The following is a 20,242-nucleotide window of genomic DNA, read 5'->3' on the forward strand; positions in this document are numbered from 1 at the left end:
CACTACCACGCCTGGCCACATTACTTTTTTATGTTTTCCTTTTCTTTTGTGTGTATATGCTGTAAACCAGGTGTGTGTACATGCCTATGTTTGTGGTGTGGTGTGTGTGTGTGTGTGTGTGTGTGTGTGTGTGTGTGTGTGAGTGTGCATGTGCCTGTTGAGGCCTAAGGTTGATGTCTGGAGTGTTTCGATCACTTTTTCCCTTCATTTTCCATTTTGTATGTATGTACAGACATGCTTCTGGTGTGAGTAGTGCACATGCCTATATATGTGAATGCATGTGTCTGTGCACTTGGAGGCCTGAGGTTGTCAGGAATCACCCTCCATTGCACTTCCATTTTACTCATTGACACAGGGGTTCTTAGTGAATCCTGGGACTGCATATGTCTGCTCTTGTTGGCTACCTTGCTTTGGGAATATCTTGTCTCCATTTTCCAAGGCTGTGGTGGTTTGAATAAAAAAGTGGCCACCATAGACTCACTGAGAGTGGCACTATTAAGGAGGTGTGGCCTTGTTAGAGTAGGTATGGCCTTGTTGGAGAAAATATGTCACTGGTGATAGGCTTTGAGATTTCAGATGTTTCAGCCAGGCCTACCTAGTCTCTCTCTCTCTCTCTCTCTCTCTCTCTCTCTCTCTCTATATATATATATATATATATATATATATATATATATATATACACACACACATACACACACACATATATATGTATATATATTTAACTACTTCAAAATTCAAAATTAATGGCGTGAATCCTTGGAATCTATACATTAATCTTTTTGGGTTATTCTAATGTTGCCAAAAAAAAAAAAAAAAAAAAAAAAAGAAAGAAAGAAAGAAAGAAAGAAAAAGGAAGGAAGGAAGGAAAGAAGGTAGAAAGAGAAAAAAAGTTGAACTGCTAGTTTTTAAATCCACAAGGCCCAGACATGCTTGTTCTAACAGGTTGAAACGGTTCCCAAGGAAGATCTGAGGAGGTGCTACCACTGGGGGAGATGGGATTCTTCACAGCATGGCCCCTGCTAGGAGGGAAGAGCTAAGCATGCTGTGAGTGTGTCCTTGTTTCTTGTTCTGCGCCAGGCCACTTTTCCCAAGTGAGGAGGCTTGGGTAGTGCCCTCTCAGGGCTGTCTGCAGGACTTCCTGTTTCCGCCTTCAGAACCCCAGTGCTTGAGTCTCTCTCTGCCTTGGATGCTGACCCTTAGGCTGCATCAGCTTTCACAGGTGTTACCATCTTTGAATTTAAGAAGCAGTGACAGCTTGATTTTCCTCAGACTTGCTCAGCGGGGCTCTCTCTGTTTGGCTTTTGTCATGGCTATCTGAGGTCACTCATGACAATTTCTCCAGACAGTGGCTATCCTTTGAAGACAAAAAGCAATAAATAGAGACACAAAGGAACAACCAAGTTATTTCCCAGGAGACACGAGAGAGTTTTAAGATGTGAAAATGTAGTCTATGAAGACAAATAGTGCATTAAGTAGATAAGAGTAGGAAATGTCAAGAAAGAAACAAACAAAGAAACAAATAGAATTAAAAAACCTGACAATACTTTTGTGTTTTGTTTTTGTGTTTGTTTCTTTGTTTGAGACAGAGTCTCCCGTATCAAGGCTGGCCTTGAACTCACTATATATCCAGTATTGAACTTCTGATGTTCCTCTGTCCATTTCCTGCACGTTGGGATTACAGGCATGCACCATTATGCCCAGTTTATGTGATGCTGGAGAGCAACCCCAGAATGCCATGAACGTTGGGTAAGCACTATTCCAACTGGACTAAATCCCCAGCCTAATACGAGAGACATCTGGAAACCAAGCTAAGAAACAAACAACAAACTGGCCTTAGGGAGGAGGACAGTAGAAGGACCAGGCATAGAGATTTGGTGATGCAAACTGTGGTCCTGGGTTCTACAGGAAATTGGGGGTCTGGTCTCTCTCTCCAGTCAGCTAACCACCTGCCCAGAGCTCACCTACCCCGTAGCTTCAGGAAGTACCTGAAGGGCAGAAATAGTGACCCTAGTCAAGAGCAAGGAGAAAGTGGCCAACTATCCAACTCTGGAAAATCAGTAGCACTGGTTTTAGGTTTTTGGGTTTTTTGGGGGGGGGGCTTGGAAATTTCCTAGCAAAACACAACAGTATATTTCTATCTCTTGGTGTTCACTGTCCCCTAAAATAGTATTTCTTACAAAAATAACACTCTTTTCCCACTCCAAGTATCTTGGCATCTAAATGCTATTCTAAGCACTTTAGAGGGATAAATTAGTCAATGCTATTTACAACAAGGGCTGCCATGCTGTGGGCTGAGATAGCTACCTTCAGATTGCAAAGAAGAAAACAGGGGTGCCACACAAATGCTAGAAAGCAAGCTGAGGGGGCAAGTCCAGCTTAGGCAAGATATGGAAGGCAGCCAATGCTTAGCCTAGCAGTGGATGGGGGGGGGGCGTGTAAGGGAAGTATGAAAAGGGGTCTTTTCTCTGAACTTTTATTTAAAGATCAAATGCTACTGATAAAGCCTCTAGGTACAATTATATCTGCTCCTTCTTGACCTTCTAACATAAAGCCCAAACCTTCCCTTGCTATAAGACGTTGGGACTGGTCTTTGAACTGAATGTATCTTAGCTCTACAGTGTGAGAAAAGAAAGTGGATTTATACACTCGGATCATTGCAGATAACACACAGTGGCTCAGAGGCTAACTGGCTCATGGACAGACTTCTGTACCCCTTCAGTACTTTCTGCCCCCTCCTTTGTGAATGCCAAATGAAGGCTTGCCACTTTTCCCATGCTGGCGCCTCAGAGCTCAAAGTTCTGGGCTGGGCAACCAGGCACCAGTCATGTATAGCTGCTAGAGTTAAATGAAAAAATAGGGCACAAGGAAAGTGCTGAAGTAAGAATTAACAGTGGACTAACTTACGGGAAGTGAACTGCCAAGGTAAAGCCTGGGGCCTATTGCCAAAGACACCTGAAGCTTCCCAGGTATCCTGAATATGATACAGTCTTCTGTAGATTCTACATAGGCCTCTGAGTGGACAATGTAACCTTTTTCCCCCCTTGGAACTATTAGGTATGCTTGTTTGTTGCATTAACAAGAAAGGCAGGCAGGCAGGTGAATAGATGGACAGACAGACAGGCAGACAGACAGACAATAAGTAGATAAAGAGAGAGGGGGAAGGGAGGGAGGGAGAGAGGGAAGAAGGACAGAAGAAAAAAGGAGAAGACAGAGCTGGAGGGCTGCTGAAGGCAATTGCCACCAAGCCTGACCACCTGAGTTCAGTCCCTGGAAATCATATGGTAAAAGGACAAAAATGACTTTTCCAAGCTACAACTATCTTCTGACTGCCACAGGGATGTTGTCGCACATGCATGCAGATACGTCCACCTCAATAAACAAATATTTAAAACAAACCCTAGATCAACCGAGTCTAAAATAAGGCTTACATACTGTATAATCTTTATGATGTAGCAACAGGGAAATTCTCCCTCAACGGCTGCATACCCAGAATCCTCTAGGATGCATCTAACAAAGCATAGTTGTCTCCATGGTACCTGTCACCATGGCAGCTGAGAGCACTCCTAATGGAACAATCAAGTCACTAAGAAAGCTCTTGGCTATGCCTCCCAGCAGCTTTGTTCCTGGATAAATCGAACTCTGCTGGAATTCTGTTGTTTTGAAGGCGTCACCTTCTTCTAAAGTAGACCACTGCTGCTAAACACTGCTTAGCTGATATCCTACAAAATCTAAAACAAAAAAATCCCTTTTAATACCAATTAGAGGAGTCTCTCCCATGTACATGTATATGTGTATGCAATATACGACATGTGTGTGTATATATACGTCTCTGTTTGTGTGTGGGGGGGAGTGTATACATTTACAGGGCTCCTGGGCCCTCCTTTGCTCATATGACTTTAAAGACCTCAGACAGAGGTGCAAGGACTATGTATCGAAGTCTCAGTCCTTGAGCTAAATGGTGAGTTCTAAGAAGCATTGGAGGGCATCTGAATCATGTTGGCTCCTAGAGTTTGGAAAGGGAGAGCCCGGACTGTAAGGATAACATACATGTGCTTGGAGTGTGACAGGTGTGTACACGCCATGGTGAGCAGATGGAGGCCACAGGCAACTCTGTAAAGGCATTCTCTCCTCCTCCTTTACCAAACTTACACAGTCAGACTTGCATTGCAGGCACTTACACCAGGTGAGTCATCCGGCCAGCTCTCTCACTTCCCTTCAGAGGAGCAATTCCAAAGTAACTCATGTAACCCCATTTTAAGGTCCTATGTATAAAGGTTGTACATGGACAGAGACAGAAGTCACCATTTATAGGAAGGCCACCCTAACAGTTATCTAAAATGATCAGCTTGCTTCTTACACAATAAAGTACAGGGGTAGCTCCAATTCTCAATGGCCCCAGATAGAGGGGTTATAATACGTTTCATACTTAATGTTAAAAGTAGGGACAGAAACAGTACCTAACATGAATGGCTGAAATGTTGGTGATGCTTACCAACCCAAGTGACTGCCTCAAAGGTGACAGTTATGATGCCTATGTGTTTTTGTAGTCACAGGATGTGTGTCGGATGCTATCTTTCTTGCCTCCCTTTATCCTCAGCATCCATAACTAAGGGTGAATTCAGTGTTGAGCTCTGTGGCTCTGCCTATAATTCATCTTCACATGCAGACAGTAAGCGCACCAAGCCTTAGAAGAACAAGTTCTAAGTTGGACCTATGAATATTCTCTAACAAAAGATCAAGTTCTTAGCTTCTTGGGTTTTCCTGCCTTTCTCTCTTTTCTTTTCTTTTGAGATAGGGTCTCATGTAATCTAGGTGGCCTTGAGCTCCTCCTCCTCTTCCTCCTGCCTCTCTTTCAAGTGCTGGGATATATGGCGTGCATCACCAGGCCTGGCCCTCATCGCTTGCTTCTTCAGCGCTTTTTTGTTACTGCTATGATTTACTGTCCTTCAAGCTTTAGGGATTGGGTTTGTCATGAGAGAGGGACACAATAGTTTGTATGGAACAATGTTTTCCTAGAACCCATAAGATAGCAGTCCTTTAGAAAATATATGCTTCATACTTGGTGTTAAAAATATGGCCTTGCCAGGCCGCAGAGGAAGAGGATGCACGCAGTCCAGATGAGACTTGGTAGGCTGAGGTCAGATGTTAGGCAAGGCGGGCTCCCTTTTCTGAGGACTAGAGGGGGGAAGGAGAGGGGATGAGGGAGGGAGGGTGGGATCGGGAGGCTATGAGGGAGGGGACTACAGTCGGGATGTAAAGTGAACAAATTAAAAATAAATATTAAAAACGTAAAAATACAGACAGGGATGGAGTGCAGCTCAGTGCTGAAGAGCAGCAGCTGCTCTGGTAGGTGACCCAGGTCCGAGTCTCAGCATCCACACGGCAGCTCACAGCCACACGCAGCTCCAGTTCCAGGAGATGCAGTGTCCTCTTCTAGCCTCTTTAAGCACTCCATGCATGCTGTGCACAGACATACACGCAGGAAAAACACCCCACACATAAAATAACGACATAGAAATGGACAGAAGTACTGAAAATGTGCTGAAATTTAAGAGACAAGAACGGATAGTGTCATAGTTCCGTGAGGGTCCTGTGGTTAAAAGTGGTAGACCACAGGGCCCTGTATAGTCCATTTGGTCTGCGATCCCCACTGTACCTTTTGCCTAATAGACACTGTCACTGTGGGGTTACTCAGCATTTAAGGGTACAAGCAATAGCAGGAAGGAGCGCCACAATGACACTTTTGTTCAGAGTCTGGTAGACCTTGTTTCTGTAGATGATACAAAACGCTTGTGATACACACTGGCTGAAACATAAACTGGCCAATTCGAGGTCCTTTCTCAAGGGATTCCTCAGTTTACACTGACATGTCTTCCAAACTTAATCTTGCATTCTTTCCATGGGAAATTGTCATTGGAATCTCTCTCTCTCTCTCTCTCTCTCTCTCTCTCTCTCTCTCTCTCTCTCTCTCTGCCACTGAATAAATATATTAATCTGTTTAAATATTTACAAAGGTGGCATTAATTTTTATAAACTAACAGCTACAGCTTTTTTAAAAAAAGTGTATTTTCAACTCAGCCTTAGATAAGGGGCATGAATATAGTACATTTGTAGTCTGAGTGTCATGGAAAATCGAATTTTGCAGATTTGAAGTGACGAAGTCAACATAAAGAGTGGCAGTTAAGAACTATCATTGTGACATTTGGTCCTAGGACAGTGTACCACGGAGTGTTTTAAGACTGGCCAGAAAATGTTGTTCCTCAGCCAGGTGAGGCCAGCTACAGATCTGTTTGTTTGGTTTTACTTCCTGCCAGGTTAGGTACCCAGCCAGCACTGTGCCTGCCTATCTGAAGCGCTCCTTTCTTCTCTTGTTCCCTGACCTCCTCAATTTCAGGTAGTTGCTCTTATTAAAAGTGCTTCTGACTTTTGTGTGCAGCTAAACAGACTGATGACCTATCTAATTTCCTCTTCTTGGGTTTTCTGTTCCTGTCATTAGAAAGACTATCCCTGTGTTTTGCTATTCTCTGTGCAGTTCTTATTATTGGGGACTGTGTTTTGAGTTACTTTCTAATAGTTTTGGTGGATGAATTTCTGAGGGCTCCAAATACACAATGCACATCTGCTTTACAAAGGTATAGTCACATGCCAGAGGGAAAACACCTGGTTAGAATAAGGCGGGCCTTCCTTCCTTCCTTCCCTCCTTCCTTCCTTCCTTCCCTCCTTCCTTCCTTCCTCCCGTCCTTCCTTCCTTCTGTCCTTCCTTCCTTCCTACCTTCCCTCCCTCCTTCCCTCCTTCCTTCCCTCCTTCCACCCTCCTCCCTTTCTTCCTTCCTTCTTTCCTTCCATCCCTCCCTTTCTCCTTCCATTATCATCATCGTCATCACCATCACTACCACCATCATGGTCTTCCACTCTCCTACTTAGTTTCTGTTTTCACTTATAGTTGTTACTAGTATTTATTAAATGATCTGTTTCACAACTATTTACAAATTTGTTCATTTTATTTCATGCCTGTTAAATACAAAGTTTAAAGCTAAGCCATGTATTTGAGAGAGTGAGAGGGGACCCTAGAGGAGTGGGAGAAAGGAGAGGAGAGGGTAGAAATGGCATGAACGCAGTACTCTTGTATGAAGTTTTCAAAAAAATATTTTAATTAAAAAAACTACACTTCAGACTTTGACGTTCAGTTGCTGCTAAACTCATCTTGTGTTTGCAGCTCTGTTAAGATGAGTAACTCTCAGTGAATCATAAATCACCACCACGTGTAAAAAATTACCACCATTTATTTTCTTCTTAGGTACTACTGGTTTTATACATTCTTTTTAGTGTCTAGATTTATAAAATTCACATTATTTCCAGGAGCAACAATTAAGACTTTTCTGTTTTATCAATCATGTATTTCTAAAATGTATACTTACAGAATTATAGAATAACCAAATAATAATCTGAGGAGTTATATTTTTCTCTGTATTACTACATGACAACATCCAAAATGGTATATAATAACTATCCTGTATATAGTATAGATAAGTATAGCAGAGCATAGCATAGCATAGTATAGAACTATAATCATTCAGATCATATTTATAAAATGCAGGATGCTTAGACTCATGAAAGAGAAGACTCTCCTACTTGTTACATACAACAGAGGAAATCTTTTGGTATCTAGCTAGTATCCTCTGGATTATTCTAGACGTTCCTCAATGGTTTTGCATGTGTATGTGTAGGTGTGGAGTACACCTGTGTGCATGCATGCTCTAGCGTGAGTGTGGGTATATGTGAATATACTCCTGCCTTCTTCCATTGCTTGCCACCTTGTATCTTGAGGCAGGGTCTCTTGCTGTGCTCAGAGCTTGCTCTTAGGCTAGTCTAGCTAGTTGGCTTGCTCTGCCATCCCCTGGCTTCAGCTCTGGAGGCTGGGGTTATACTTGGGCAGGCAGCTCTGCCCACATTTTAGGTGGGTGCTGGGGATCTGAATTCCAGCCTTTTTGTGGCAGGGGCTTTCCCCAGGGAACAATCTCCTCAGGCCCTAGTTTCTTTGGGTTTTAAAGGTAAATTTCAGCTACCACTTCTCTTCATATTTTAGTCTGTCAATTCCCTTGTTTTGTTTTTGTTTTTGTTTTTGTTTTTGCAAGACAGCTTCCTTCAGAATTTATTTTTATCTGAGGTACAGGTGAGTTAAAATCTCAGATTTTGCCTTCTTATATAAACATTGGGTTGGGCAGGTACAGAAGTCTAGGCTCTAGGACATTTCTCCACACAGACCCGAGATCTGTTGCCTGGGCTTTCACATGCACAGTGCTGCTAAGGAGATGCTTATACGGAACAGATTCTCATTTGCCACTCTCCTCAGAGAGCTCCCCTCCTCACCGCACTGTGTCTGGGTATGGTGTGTGCCTCCTTCTGTCAGCTTTTCAAATATGTAAGTTTTCCCACCAAGGAGGAGGCTAGTTAATAGTGACTGCATCTTCAGGTCTCCACTGTGTTTCTCAACACTTTCAATGCTCAGGCCCCAGTCCAGGCTAACTGAATCAGAGGCAGAACCAAGGCTGACGGTGCCAGGCTCATGCTGAGGTTGCATGCTAATAAACCCACTGTCATTGGAAATACCTTAAGTCAAAGGTGAGTTTAGGGCATCTACCCCACCGAGCTTCTTAACTTATTGATACAGCAGCAGAGAATGCCAACTGCTGCCCCTTGTGGCTAACACAGCTGCCTTAAGGAGGCAACTTGCTGTTCCCACACAGCCCAGAGGACAGGACCACAAGTTGCCTGCCCAGGAAAAGATCTAATTCAACACTCAAAGTATGGCTTCTTGCTTTGGCACCATCTTGAACTTAAATGGTCATTAAATTGAAAGTCTATCTGTGTTGTCTTAAAGCTCCGTAAGTGAGGAGTATGCAGTCAAGTTGAGAGACATGGCTGGGTAGGACAATTGAAAGGAGTATTTTCCCCAAGTTACCAGAGTGAAGAAGGGTTCAGTTTGGGAAGTGTTTAGAATATCTAATCCCTGGAGAAGGATGGCTCCCACTTTTTCTTCTCCATTCTCTATCCAATATGGAGGATTCTCCTGGTCATCACTGTCATTCCTCTGCGTGGGGGTGAAGGCAGCTAGGAACCCTCTTGTCTCGGGTTCCCTAGGCTGTGGGGAGGTTCTGCCAGCTCACTTAGCTGCAGTCTGCACCAGGTGGGAGCCTGTGGGGATGGACAGCAGTTACAGCTCTCGCTTTGGACTGGCTCCCACTGCCATTGAGCTACCCAGCCTGGCCCTACTGTTCAAGTGTTCCCCTGAACTTCCTATTTGAGCTCACTAGTTCATATTTCCAGTGCCTAAAGCAATTCATTGTCTCGAGCAGTGGTTCTCAACCTTCCTAACGCTGCAACCCTTTCAAACAGCTCCTCATGCTATTGTGACCTCCAACCATAAGACTATTTTCATTGCTACTTCCTAACTAGAGTTTTGCTATTGCTATGAATTATAACGTAAATGTCTGATATTTCTGATGTCCTTAGTGATGAGCCTGGGAAAGCGTCATTCAACCCCAAAGGACATGCGACACACAGGTAGAGAACTACTGATCTAAAATTTATTTTTACTACCTCAATGGGAAAAATGGAAGGAGGCGGGCATGGATTCCCTGCTTTGCTGTTGTGATACATGCCTCTCCCACAATCCTCTGTTTTATTAATATATATCTGTTCTTTGCTGTACTACAAATTAGTTGTAATATTGGGCCAAGTCATTTTAACATCTCTGGGTTAACTTTAATTTTTGAAGCAAAAATGCTACTGGAAAATTTTTAGCTCTCCCCAGTGCTCCTATTTAATAATTCTTCCATATTCTTTAAAGTCATGAGATTTCATTCTTATCTAGAATGATAAGGTCCTGCCTAAAATGCCTGAATATCTCCTTTCTATGGGAAAGCAGCATCTACACGCATCATCCAATCAGAAGGCTGATGCCTCTGCCTTTTTGCCCAGGCATAAGTAAGGTGAAGCCCAAGGTGGTTCTTCAGCAGGTGCATGCTTATTAATAAGCAGTCCCCACTGTAAGTGGGCCAATGCCCTGTAGGAAAAGTCAGTCAATAAACACAATCACATTGTTTTAGAGAAATAACTGAAAGAGGCTAATATACAGCTAACAACCATGGTGAGCTGGTGATGACACCTAATCTAATGGTCACACAGTCCTCTGTTAGGTAACACGCAATCTGAGACTAGAATACCAAGTCAGAACCATGAACAGATGGGGGATGGGGGAGATGGGGGATGGGGGAATACGGTCGGTAGAGCGCTTGCCTGGCACGGGCGTAGGAGTGCAACTCTAGCACTCAGGATGTGGAGGCAGGAGCATGGGGAGTGGGAGGGGTGCAAGAATGATAGAAAAGCAGACAGAGAAGACACACACACACACACACACACACACACACACACACACACACACACTCTGCAAAAAGCACACTCAGGTAGGAACAACTTTGTGCTAGAGACCCATGAGACCAGTGTGGGTGGAAAGTGGTAGAGATTAAGTAAAGTGAGGCAGTAAGGACCTTAGCTTTTGTCCCTATGGCACTGGGAGGACAACAAAGGGTTTCAAGTTGGCTGCTGAAGTCTGAATGTCACTCAGGCAGTGGCCATGTGCAGACTATCTAGCGGGGGACACAAGCTGAAGCCGGGAGGTCATTAAGAGATAATGAGTGACCCTTCAGAAGGATGTATTGGCTGTGGGGTGAAGGTTTCTACCCCCTATTTCGTATGCTGAGGTCCTAATGTCTGATGTGATAATTTTAAGAGGTGACGCCTTGGCCGGCATATAATTGGGTCCGAAGGGTAGAGGACGCTGAATGGGTTTACTGACTTCATAAACAGTGTGAGAGCTTTCTCTGCTCTGACTTGTGAAGATATACAAGATGACCAGCTGCAAACCAGTGAGCGATTCTCACTAGATACCGGTTTTCCTGGCCCCTGGCTGGCTGAGCTTCCCAGCCTCCAGATCTGTGGGAAACAAATCCAGGCTATGGTACTTTGTCACCAGAGTCTGAGATGGCATCGGCAGTACTGTGAAAAGCAAAGGCAAATGTCTGCCCAGTCCGCCTCCTCGTGTCTGCTGTGTGAGCAGCTCTGTGTTCATTTAATTGACTTGATTTCCTCGGCTGAAAGCTGTAACCTGGAACTCCGGGCTACATTCAGTATGAGTGCTGCTGTCCAAAGCTCATCCCCCCCCCCCCGCCCCCCGCCCAGTGGCTTACTTTCCCCTGTGGTGCAACAGACAATGCTGCCACAGAAAGCTGCAAATGAAAAAAGACACTGTGAGGGTCCACAGGGAGCCAGCTGTCTACAGCATGACAGATCAGAGAGTTCAGCCAAACCGGAAGTGAGATGCATGCTGGCAATGCAGCCAAAGATGACTTTGTTCTAGTGGAATCTGTTCACACACAGACTGACTTTTCCAGTTCCCTTTCTGTTTGTCCACTCTTATTTGTTTTCAAGAGAATGTGTCTGAAAGAAAATGGTCTATTGGCGTCCTGAGACTTTTTTTTTTTTAATTAAGAATGTGTTTTTTTCAGCCAGGGGCGATGTCATACACCTGTAATCCCAGCACCGGGGGAGGCAGAGTCAGGCAGATCTCTGTGAGTTTGAGGCCAGCCTGGTCTACAAAGCAAGTCCAGGACAGCCAAGGTGACATAGAAAAACCCTGTCTTGAAAACAAAAACAGTAGCAAGCAAGAATGTTTTTTTCATACAATATATTCTGATCACAGTTTGTCCTTTCCCAATTCCTCCCAGATTCTTTCTACCTGCACAACTCCATGAAGCCTCTTTCTCTTTTTTCTCTTTCCTCTCTCTTTCTCTCTCCTCTCTCCCCTCACCCCCTCTTTCAAACAGGCAAACAAAAAGTAAACACACTAATAATAGTAGTAGTAGTAGTAGTAATAATAATAATAATAATAATAATAATAATAATAATAATAATAATAAACAAAGAGAAAGCACAAGAAACACACACACACACACATACAAAAGCAAAATCCATAAAAACACAAAATTGGACACCATAATATGTAAACAAAAGGTCTGTAAGACTGAACTTTAATTCTAAATATCATTTTTCGATACGGAGTTGCCTCTGTCCTTTGCCTCTTTAGCCAGGCTTTGGACAACTCAGCCTCATTGCTCAGATAGTCACCATTCTCTTTGAAAAAATAAAGATAATTTTGTTTTGCTTTGTTTTTTAACTGTAGTCAGTTCTTAGTGAAAGTAATTCTAGGGGCCGATTAAAAGCAGCCAATCAGAGGCTAGGGAGACGACAGCTCAGCCAGTACAAAGCCATACAACCAAGAGGGGGTGGGTCATTTCCAGAGCCCACATTAAAGAAAAAGCCAGGCAGCTGTGTGTGCCAGTATGTGCTTACAATCCCAGAGCTGGGGAGGGGGAGAAAGGTGGACATTTACAACTGGCTGTCTGTGGTGGTTTGAATGAAACTGCCCTCCCACCTCCTCCTCACCCCCCATAGGCCCACAGGGAGTGGCACTAATGAGGAAGTGTGGCCTTGTAGGATCTTTTTAAGTTCAAAGCTAGTGTGATATACTTAGCCAGTTCTAGGCCAGCTAAAGCTACATCTCTAAATAAACAAACAAACAAATAAACAAATAAATATAAAAAAGTAAAAATCTTAGGTAGCCCCTGAGGAATAACTCCAAAGGTTGGGTTGTCCTCTGGCTTCTACATGCATATATGTGCACAAACACTCCTCCACATGTGTGCAACTGTACACAGATGAGTACACACACACACACACACACACACACACACACACACACACACACGCACACACACGCACACACACACACACAGAGCAAGAGATGACTTCTCTAAAAACAGGAGCTTCATCATTCAAGACAGGAGGGAGGAGGGGACAAATTATTTCCAAGGATGTCAAAGATTTGCAAATGCCATAGAATTGGAAGGAAGGGACAGCCAGTATGAGTGTGTTTACACACACAGCACTCCTGTTTGAAAGTCAGACTCTCATCACAATGTTTTCACATGACAAAGGGCATTTAAATATCTTTTCAAGAAACTCTAATTGCAGCTCTCTGAGAGTATTTCTGGAGATTTGCTTGATACTAAAACATTAAAGTGCAACCATTAAAAACTGAGAAAATGCCATATGGCATCTTGGTAATCTCAAAGCTTCAGGTTGGAAATAAAATTCCTATGGTTTCCTTATGCCTGCTCTGCCGTTTAAAATTGATTTTTAAGTTTCCAGTGTGACTCGGGGGCTGTTATTCCCCCGCTTCACGCCTTCGTTTTCTAACATTTGTGCCAGAACCGAAAAGGAACCTGCAGTTACTTGCACAGGAAGAGGCCTGCCAAGATGTCTATTGGAGTGCCGATCAAAGTCTTGCACGAGGCTGAGGGCCACATAGTAACATGTGAGACCAACACTGGCGAGGTGTACCGAGGGAAGCTCACTGAAGCAGAGGACAACATGAACTGCCAGATGTCCAGCATCACAGTCACGTACAGAGACGGCCGAGTGGCACAGCTGGAACAGGTGTACATACATGGCAGCAAGATCCGATTTCTGATTTTGCCCGACATGTTGGAAAAATGCACCCATGTTAAAGAGCATGAAAAATAAAAACCAAGGCTCAGGGGCTGGCCGAGGAAAAGCTGCTATCCTGAAGGCCCAAGTGGCTGCAAGAGGAAGAGGACGTGGAATGGGGCGTGGAAACATCTTCCAGCAGCGAAGATAATTTTCTCTGTCGAAGGGAACTTTGTCCTTTTTTCTCTTAGGTTTTGGGAAGGTTACATGTGCATATGTCCTAGGTTTTCTTTTGATATTTCTCTTTGTATCAGAGAAACTGTTAAGCTAAATAAAACGTGGTTGTTTAAAAAAAACAAACAAAACAAAAAACAAACAAAAAAAGTTTCCACTGTGATAGATCAATTTATAGTTAGGATGAAAAAATTACTGGGTACTTAGCTCAGTGACAACACTGTAAACTTACACCAGCTGCTAGGTCCCACCCCCAAACCAACCTAGCGGATGCCACAGAAAAGCAAAGGATGCTGAGAAATCTCAGAAAGTCATCTGTAACCTGGAGAGTGGCTGAGGTCTGGACAGTGTGCACAGCAGACATCAGTCTAGAGGCAAAAGTGGAGGGATGACCAGCACGCCACCTTCATCGTCCTTATTTCCATAGGAGAGGATGCCAGGGGCAGAGAAGCAGCAACACCAGCCTCCGAGGACAACCCGAGAGCATTCCCTCTTTGTCCAAGGACACAGAGAAGTTCCCAGACAGACACTCAGAGGAGCCATGACGGGTGACAGTGAAGGTGATCAGTGTGAGGTCAGGCAAAGGTTGAAAGGTCAAGTTTATTCCATAACACCAGAAGCTTCCCTTTGGAAAGAATTTTTTTTTCCCCAAGCATACCAAAGGTTTACCATGTGAGGATGCAAGTTAACCTCTCAAAATAGGTAAGAACCAACCGATGAAACCAAGAGATGAAAGAGATCAATCAAAAATCGAGACTGGAAAGTTAAACAAAGCCTGCACCAAAACTCACAGAGTAAACACACAAAATTAGTGAAGATACGTACAATTTAAATATCAAATATTTTCAAAGCTAATGAACTTCCTACTCAACAGAATGCAGACACTTTATTTTCTTCAGGCAGGCATACAACATTCCCCCAAATCAATACTTGCTAGAGCACAATTGAAACTTAACACATCCACTGTGAATCAACACTGTGAATTGTAAATTAAAATTCATGGGCAAAGAATAAACACTTAGGTCTGAATGATGGTGTGTAGACACTCTTTTTATAAACTCTATTCTATTTGGGGTGTTGACATCTCTACCCTCTGTCACCAACCTCTTAACCCTGGGTAAGAGAGAAAGAAGGTTAGTGAAGAGAGAGGGGCACAGACCTTTTTCCCTCAGCTGTTTAGCATCAGCTGGGTTCCCCTGGGGGTGATAGCAATCTCCATCAACAGCAAAGGCAGCAAGCAATGGTGAAAATGAAGGAACTGCCCCCCCCCTAAGGATCCCTATTAAGGCCAAAGTCTGGGGCAATGTAGAAGCTGGCCTACCCGGTCCTCCCTTAAGGACCCCCATTAAGGCCAAAGTCTGTAAATCTCCTCTGGTGCAGACTACTTTAACACTTCCTTTCTCTGCCAGTAAAACAATTCTGAGAGGATCCACAACTGATAAGGGACCCTAGCCACCTGCCAGGGCAGAGTGTCCCAAGAGTCAAAGAAATCCACTGTTTAGACTAACGACATAGCCAGCTCACCTCGAAAATGTCCAAACATACTCAGAGTCAAGCTGACCAGCAAATGATCTAGCACATAACAACAGCAAATTAGGGGAAGCCAGGCCAAAGTTCCTAACGCCCCCTGGGACTGCTTCAACCAATCTTTTCCATAGGTCGACTTGTCCTCCACTCATTACCCAACCACGAAACGCCAAGCCTTGTAACTCCCTGCTTGCAGCTTTTCTGTCCACGTGTTAACCAATCATATACTGTAAAATTCACTTCTTTGTCTAAAACCTATAAAAAAAAAAAACTATGAATTCGCTGTTCAGGGCTGCCTCACTCTGATGTGTGGGTAGACCCCAGTGCACTGGGACAATACACCTTTTGCTTTTGCATCCATCTGGTCTCCGTCTCTCACTTGGGGGCTTCCAGGAATAGGTTCTCCCGACTAGAGTCTTACAAAAGCACATATCAAACTTTCTGAGAGTTTTAAATACACCTGTGAAAAACTGAAAGTGTAATAAATGTTCCGTGTTTCCAACTCAAGTGTTACAAAAGGCAGCAACAATATCAGTATAAGGCACAGAGAAGACAGCAACAGAAAAGTAGGGAAACTGGAAACTGAGCTGTTTTTGTAGTTGTTTGAAGATTAAATTTTTGGGTCAAGAAAAGAAGCGAAGAAACGAGGTGCCTGGAAGTGAGGTAAGAGCTGCGGATATAAGGCAGACCACAAGTCTTATTACAAGCAACTGCATGCTGATAGTTTGAAACTAGAATAAAAATACATTTGGTAAAAAAGTATAAAAATGTATAAAATATTAAAATTAGTACAAAGAAAGTGTCAGAGTGTTCCACACCAAACAACAGCCATTAGGGATAAAGTTGAAATGGTAATGAAAGACTTCCTATGTTAGGAAAACTGTAGTTTCGGGTAGTTTTATACTTTAGTTCTACCACGCTTCCAAAGAGCAGATATTTGTTTTATACGAGCTGTTCCAGAAGCAGACGAAGAGGGAAACCTACCCAGGTCAGTCGATCCTGTAGGCATAGTCCTGGTTCCCTGATGGGAGGCTGGTACAAGAAAAAGTAATTATAGATAGCACTCATTGCCACATAGTGTAAGGCAAAAGGCTGTCAAGGACAGGCCCCGTAGACTACAGCTTTACCATGCCTCGGGAAGGTGACGTCTGGAGTGTTACTTAACTTCTGAGCACCTCAGTTTCCTTATAATTAAGACAAGCATGATAAAATTCAATATCCATGGCTGCCATAAGGCTTAAGTGATGTATCATATGTCAAATCCTTGGCTGATAGGCAAATGTTCTACAGTTATTAATAATTAACACTGATGTGGATGTCAAAATTACAAATAAATCTTAGTGAATCAACAGACACTGAAATGTTACGGAAGCAAATCAATGCTTTATTTCAAAAAGGCAAAGTGGTTAATATTAGAAAATCCATCGGTGTAACTCACAGCATCGATTGGCTAAAAGATAATCACGTGGCTAATATGAATAGATGCAGATAAAGTGCCCCAACACTGAATAGGTTTTTAGGACTGAAAATATTACAGAGGTAGAAATACAGGAAATCTCTTTGATAAAGACTATCAGTCAAATTATTCACATAATATTTAGTGGAGAAAGTCTGAATGTGTTTCTTTGAACTACTTAGATTCAATGCAATAATGGAAATCACAGTCAATGCGGTCAGATGAGAAAGTGTATAAACCAAGTGTATAAACATGGCTGAGTATAGCATTGTAAGGGAAGAGTCAGGATGATTATTGGGCATATATTGTGATCATGCATACAGTAACCATCAAAGGTCCAAAAGCTATGCTCGTGTACTACTTTGGCAACTATGAGGTGCAGATGCCCGTGCTCATCTGCACACACACACAGCACTGTCCTTACTCAGATGCAAGGGTATATAAGGCATGCACCCACGAGGAAGGCAACAGTCTGGAAAATGTACTCTAAAAGTTACACAAAAAAGAAAGAGCCATGTAAAATGTAACCTGTTCCAAAAAGGAAGGAAGGAAGAGAAAGAAAGAGTAGACACACTCTGGTCAATATTAAGACAAATAGTAATAATGCAAATATTTGTGGTTCTGATGCAGGAACCACCAAGGGAAGAGAATTAGGTTATCCTAAGTGGAATCCTAGGGAGTGATGCTTGAGAGGTGAAAAGGTGACACCACAGCTCAGCGTGGAAACAGATTCTGTCGAGAAAACCCGATTCCGCATATATAGAAAAGAGTGAAGAATTTACCTCCAGCTGTGCTCAATCAGGCATTACCAATTCAAATGCGAAGTCCAGCTCAGTGGTTCTCCGCCTTCCTAATGCTGCGGCCCTTTAATACACTTCCTCATGTTGTGGTGATGCCCAACCATAACATTATTTTTGTTGCTACTTCATAACTTAATTTTGTTACTGTTATGAATCATTATGTAAATATTCGTGGTTTTTGGATGAACTTAGGCGACGACCCTTGTAAAAGGTCATTCAACAGCCCAAAGGATCATGACCCACAGGTTGAGAACCACACTGATCTAGATGGTAAAAGAAACTGTAAAAAGTAATGCAAATAACTTTTGGGCTTTGAGAAAAATTTCTCTAAAATACAAACCAAAAGTAACAAAGCACAGAGTGAAAAATTTCTGTTCAACAAATAACTTAAAAGAGTTAACAAGCAGGTGTCAAACTAGAAGGCCTAAATCAATAATAATAATAATAATAATAATAATAATAATAATAATAGTAATAGTAATAGTAAATAACATTGAGAGTTAGCAAGAAGCCTTGGCTTATAGAGGAGGAAAGTAGAAAATCTGGGTGTAAGTAGCCAGCTGAAATGTAAGAGTCCGGGAAAGAAGCAAATACATACGTGAAGAGCTAGTTATCCTCTTCAGTAACTAAGGGGGCAGTGAGGAAGAGAGAAAGGAAGAGAGGTACTAAGGAGGGAGCAAGGAGAAATACTCTTGCTTCTGTTAGACTAACAGGAGTCCAAAATTCAAAGACCAAGTATTGAGAAGACTGATTGCCTCCCCTGTGGGCTTGTAAACAGAATCTGGTATTTGGTGAGGCAAACCTGGCTGCTTTGAGGTAAGTCATGTATACAAGGCACCGCTGAGGCAACCACTCAGCATGCGTAGCATGGCTTATGAGACTTCTGCTGCGGCGTACATAGTTTGTGTAAGACACTTTAATTTTTTTGTACTAAAAATGTTTATGTAATGTATTTAGGTCATATTCTTTCCCCTATCCCAACTCATCTCAGAACCCAACTTCATGTTCTTTTTCTTTAAAAAAAAAAAAATCAAAATAAATCAACTACAATAAAAAATATTCAAACAAAACAAAAAGAGCACACACACACACACAGACACACACACACACACACACAGAGAGAGAGAGAGAGAGAGAGAGAGAGAGAGAGAGAGAGAGAGAGAGAGAGAGAGAGAGAAACAAAAACAAAAACAAAAACATGGAGTCCATTTTATGTTGGGCCTGCCCTAGGATATGGTAGGGTCTACCTAGTCCTCCACTGAAGAAAACTGATTTTTTTCCTTTCCCAGCAGGTAACAGTCACAAATGGCTTCTTACTGAGGGGTGTTACTTGGTGTCCACGTCTTCTCAGTGCTGGGATTTTGTCTGGCTCCTGTGAGCTATTCATAGCACTGCTGCGTGGGTGGTGCTGAGCAGCTGGAAGCCACCTGGGAATCTATGGTACAGTCTGACGGCTACATACAGAGACTTTACATAGTGGCTTGAAGCGATAAGCTCCGTGCGCATGCGTGTGTACATAAAGCGCGCTTGTGCCCCAACATGAAGCTTCTTCATGCGCATGCGTGCTGTCTTAGTAACGCTGAAGTAGTGGAGGAGAACAGAAGCACGGTGTCATGTTTTAAAAACTAAAGACATGCCAGAGGTAGGTCTTACTGAGGTAAGACGGTATATGAATCCTGTTAGAGTGGGCCTCTGAAGGAGACAGGGATGGGCATGTAAAGAAAAGAAAGGTAAAATAAAACTTGGAGAGCCTTCCCACTGGCCGATAATGATGCTCACAGCTCCCATGACATGGACAACTTACTGCTTTTATGGGATGTCTTCCTTCCACACACCACACAGCAAACCAAGAAATACAAAGAAAAGAACAAACTGCTGCGGTAAACCCAGTGCCTATGAATTCGAGCAGAAAGGGAGCTTCTAGATCAAATTATTTATCTTCTTTATAATAGAAAGCCTGGCCTATCTCCTCCCGTTTTTGTTTTGCAGATGCCGGGTCTTGCCATACAGCAGGCTGACCTTGAACTTGGAATCCTTCCTCCAGCCCCCAAGTGCATTACAGGCCTGTGCCACCACATCAGGCACTTAAACCTCTTTCTTAAAAAAATTTTTTTTGTCCTTGTACACTTATAAAGTGTAACCATCCTTTATCAATTCAATCAGCAAGCGGCTCCGGCATCGGACTGTGTAGACTGGCTTCCAATGGGTCACTCTGTTACAGCAACACGAGCTATAAATGCCTCAGTAACAAGGGACCCTGAAGATCAAGACAGAGTTAACGAGCGATTTTGTGGACGTCGGAATAAGCTTCCCAAGTTTCCATCACCTCAGCTACGTCTTAAACTTTTCTACCGCCAACAGCAATTTGATGCCAAGGCGTAGACAAGGTCACGTATCTTTATGCTGAGACAGCAGGACACCATTATTCAAAGCCACAGGGGTCATTGCTAAAAGTCATAAATCCATGGCTTGTTCCATGGCAGAATTACCTTGGTATCTTCAGATGGCTTCCTGCCCAAGACACTCACTCATCCTTAAGGCCACATTAAAGGTTAGTCTTGCAATGTAAGAAAGGGACAGGTGTTTGTGTGTTTTCAGAATTTTGCTGGGAGAAGAGCCTTAATTTCTCTTTCAACCTTTCCTAAAGGATTAAAATCTCTTTGCAGAATTGATTGCC

At 43.0% G+C, this 20,242-nt stretch overlaps 1 protein-coding gene and 1 pseudogene across 1 annotated transcript in view; one reads left to right on the top strand and one right to left on the bottom strand.

The window, feature by feature from the left end:
- Rtn1 (reticulon 1) overlaps nt 1-20,242 on the bottom strand; it is a 213,529-nt gene that overhangs the window by 49,177 nt on the left and 144,110 nt on the right. The gene's annotated exons all lie outside the window — the stretch shown is intronic.
- LOC127190365 (small nuclear ribonucleoprotein Sm D3-like) lies at nt 13,293-13,774 on the top strand (annotated as a pseudogene).

This window comes from Acomys russatus, chromosome 1 (genome assembly GCF_903995435.1).
Source record: "Acomys russatus chromosome 1, mAcoRus1.1, whole genome shotgun sequence".
In the NCBI taxonomy this organism is placed as follows: Eukaryota; Metazoa; Chordata; class Mammalia; order Rodentia; family Muridae; genus Acomys; species Acomys russatus.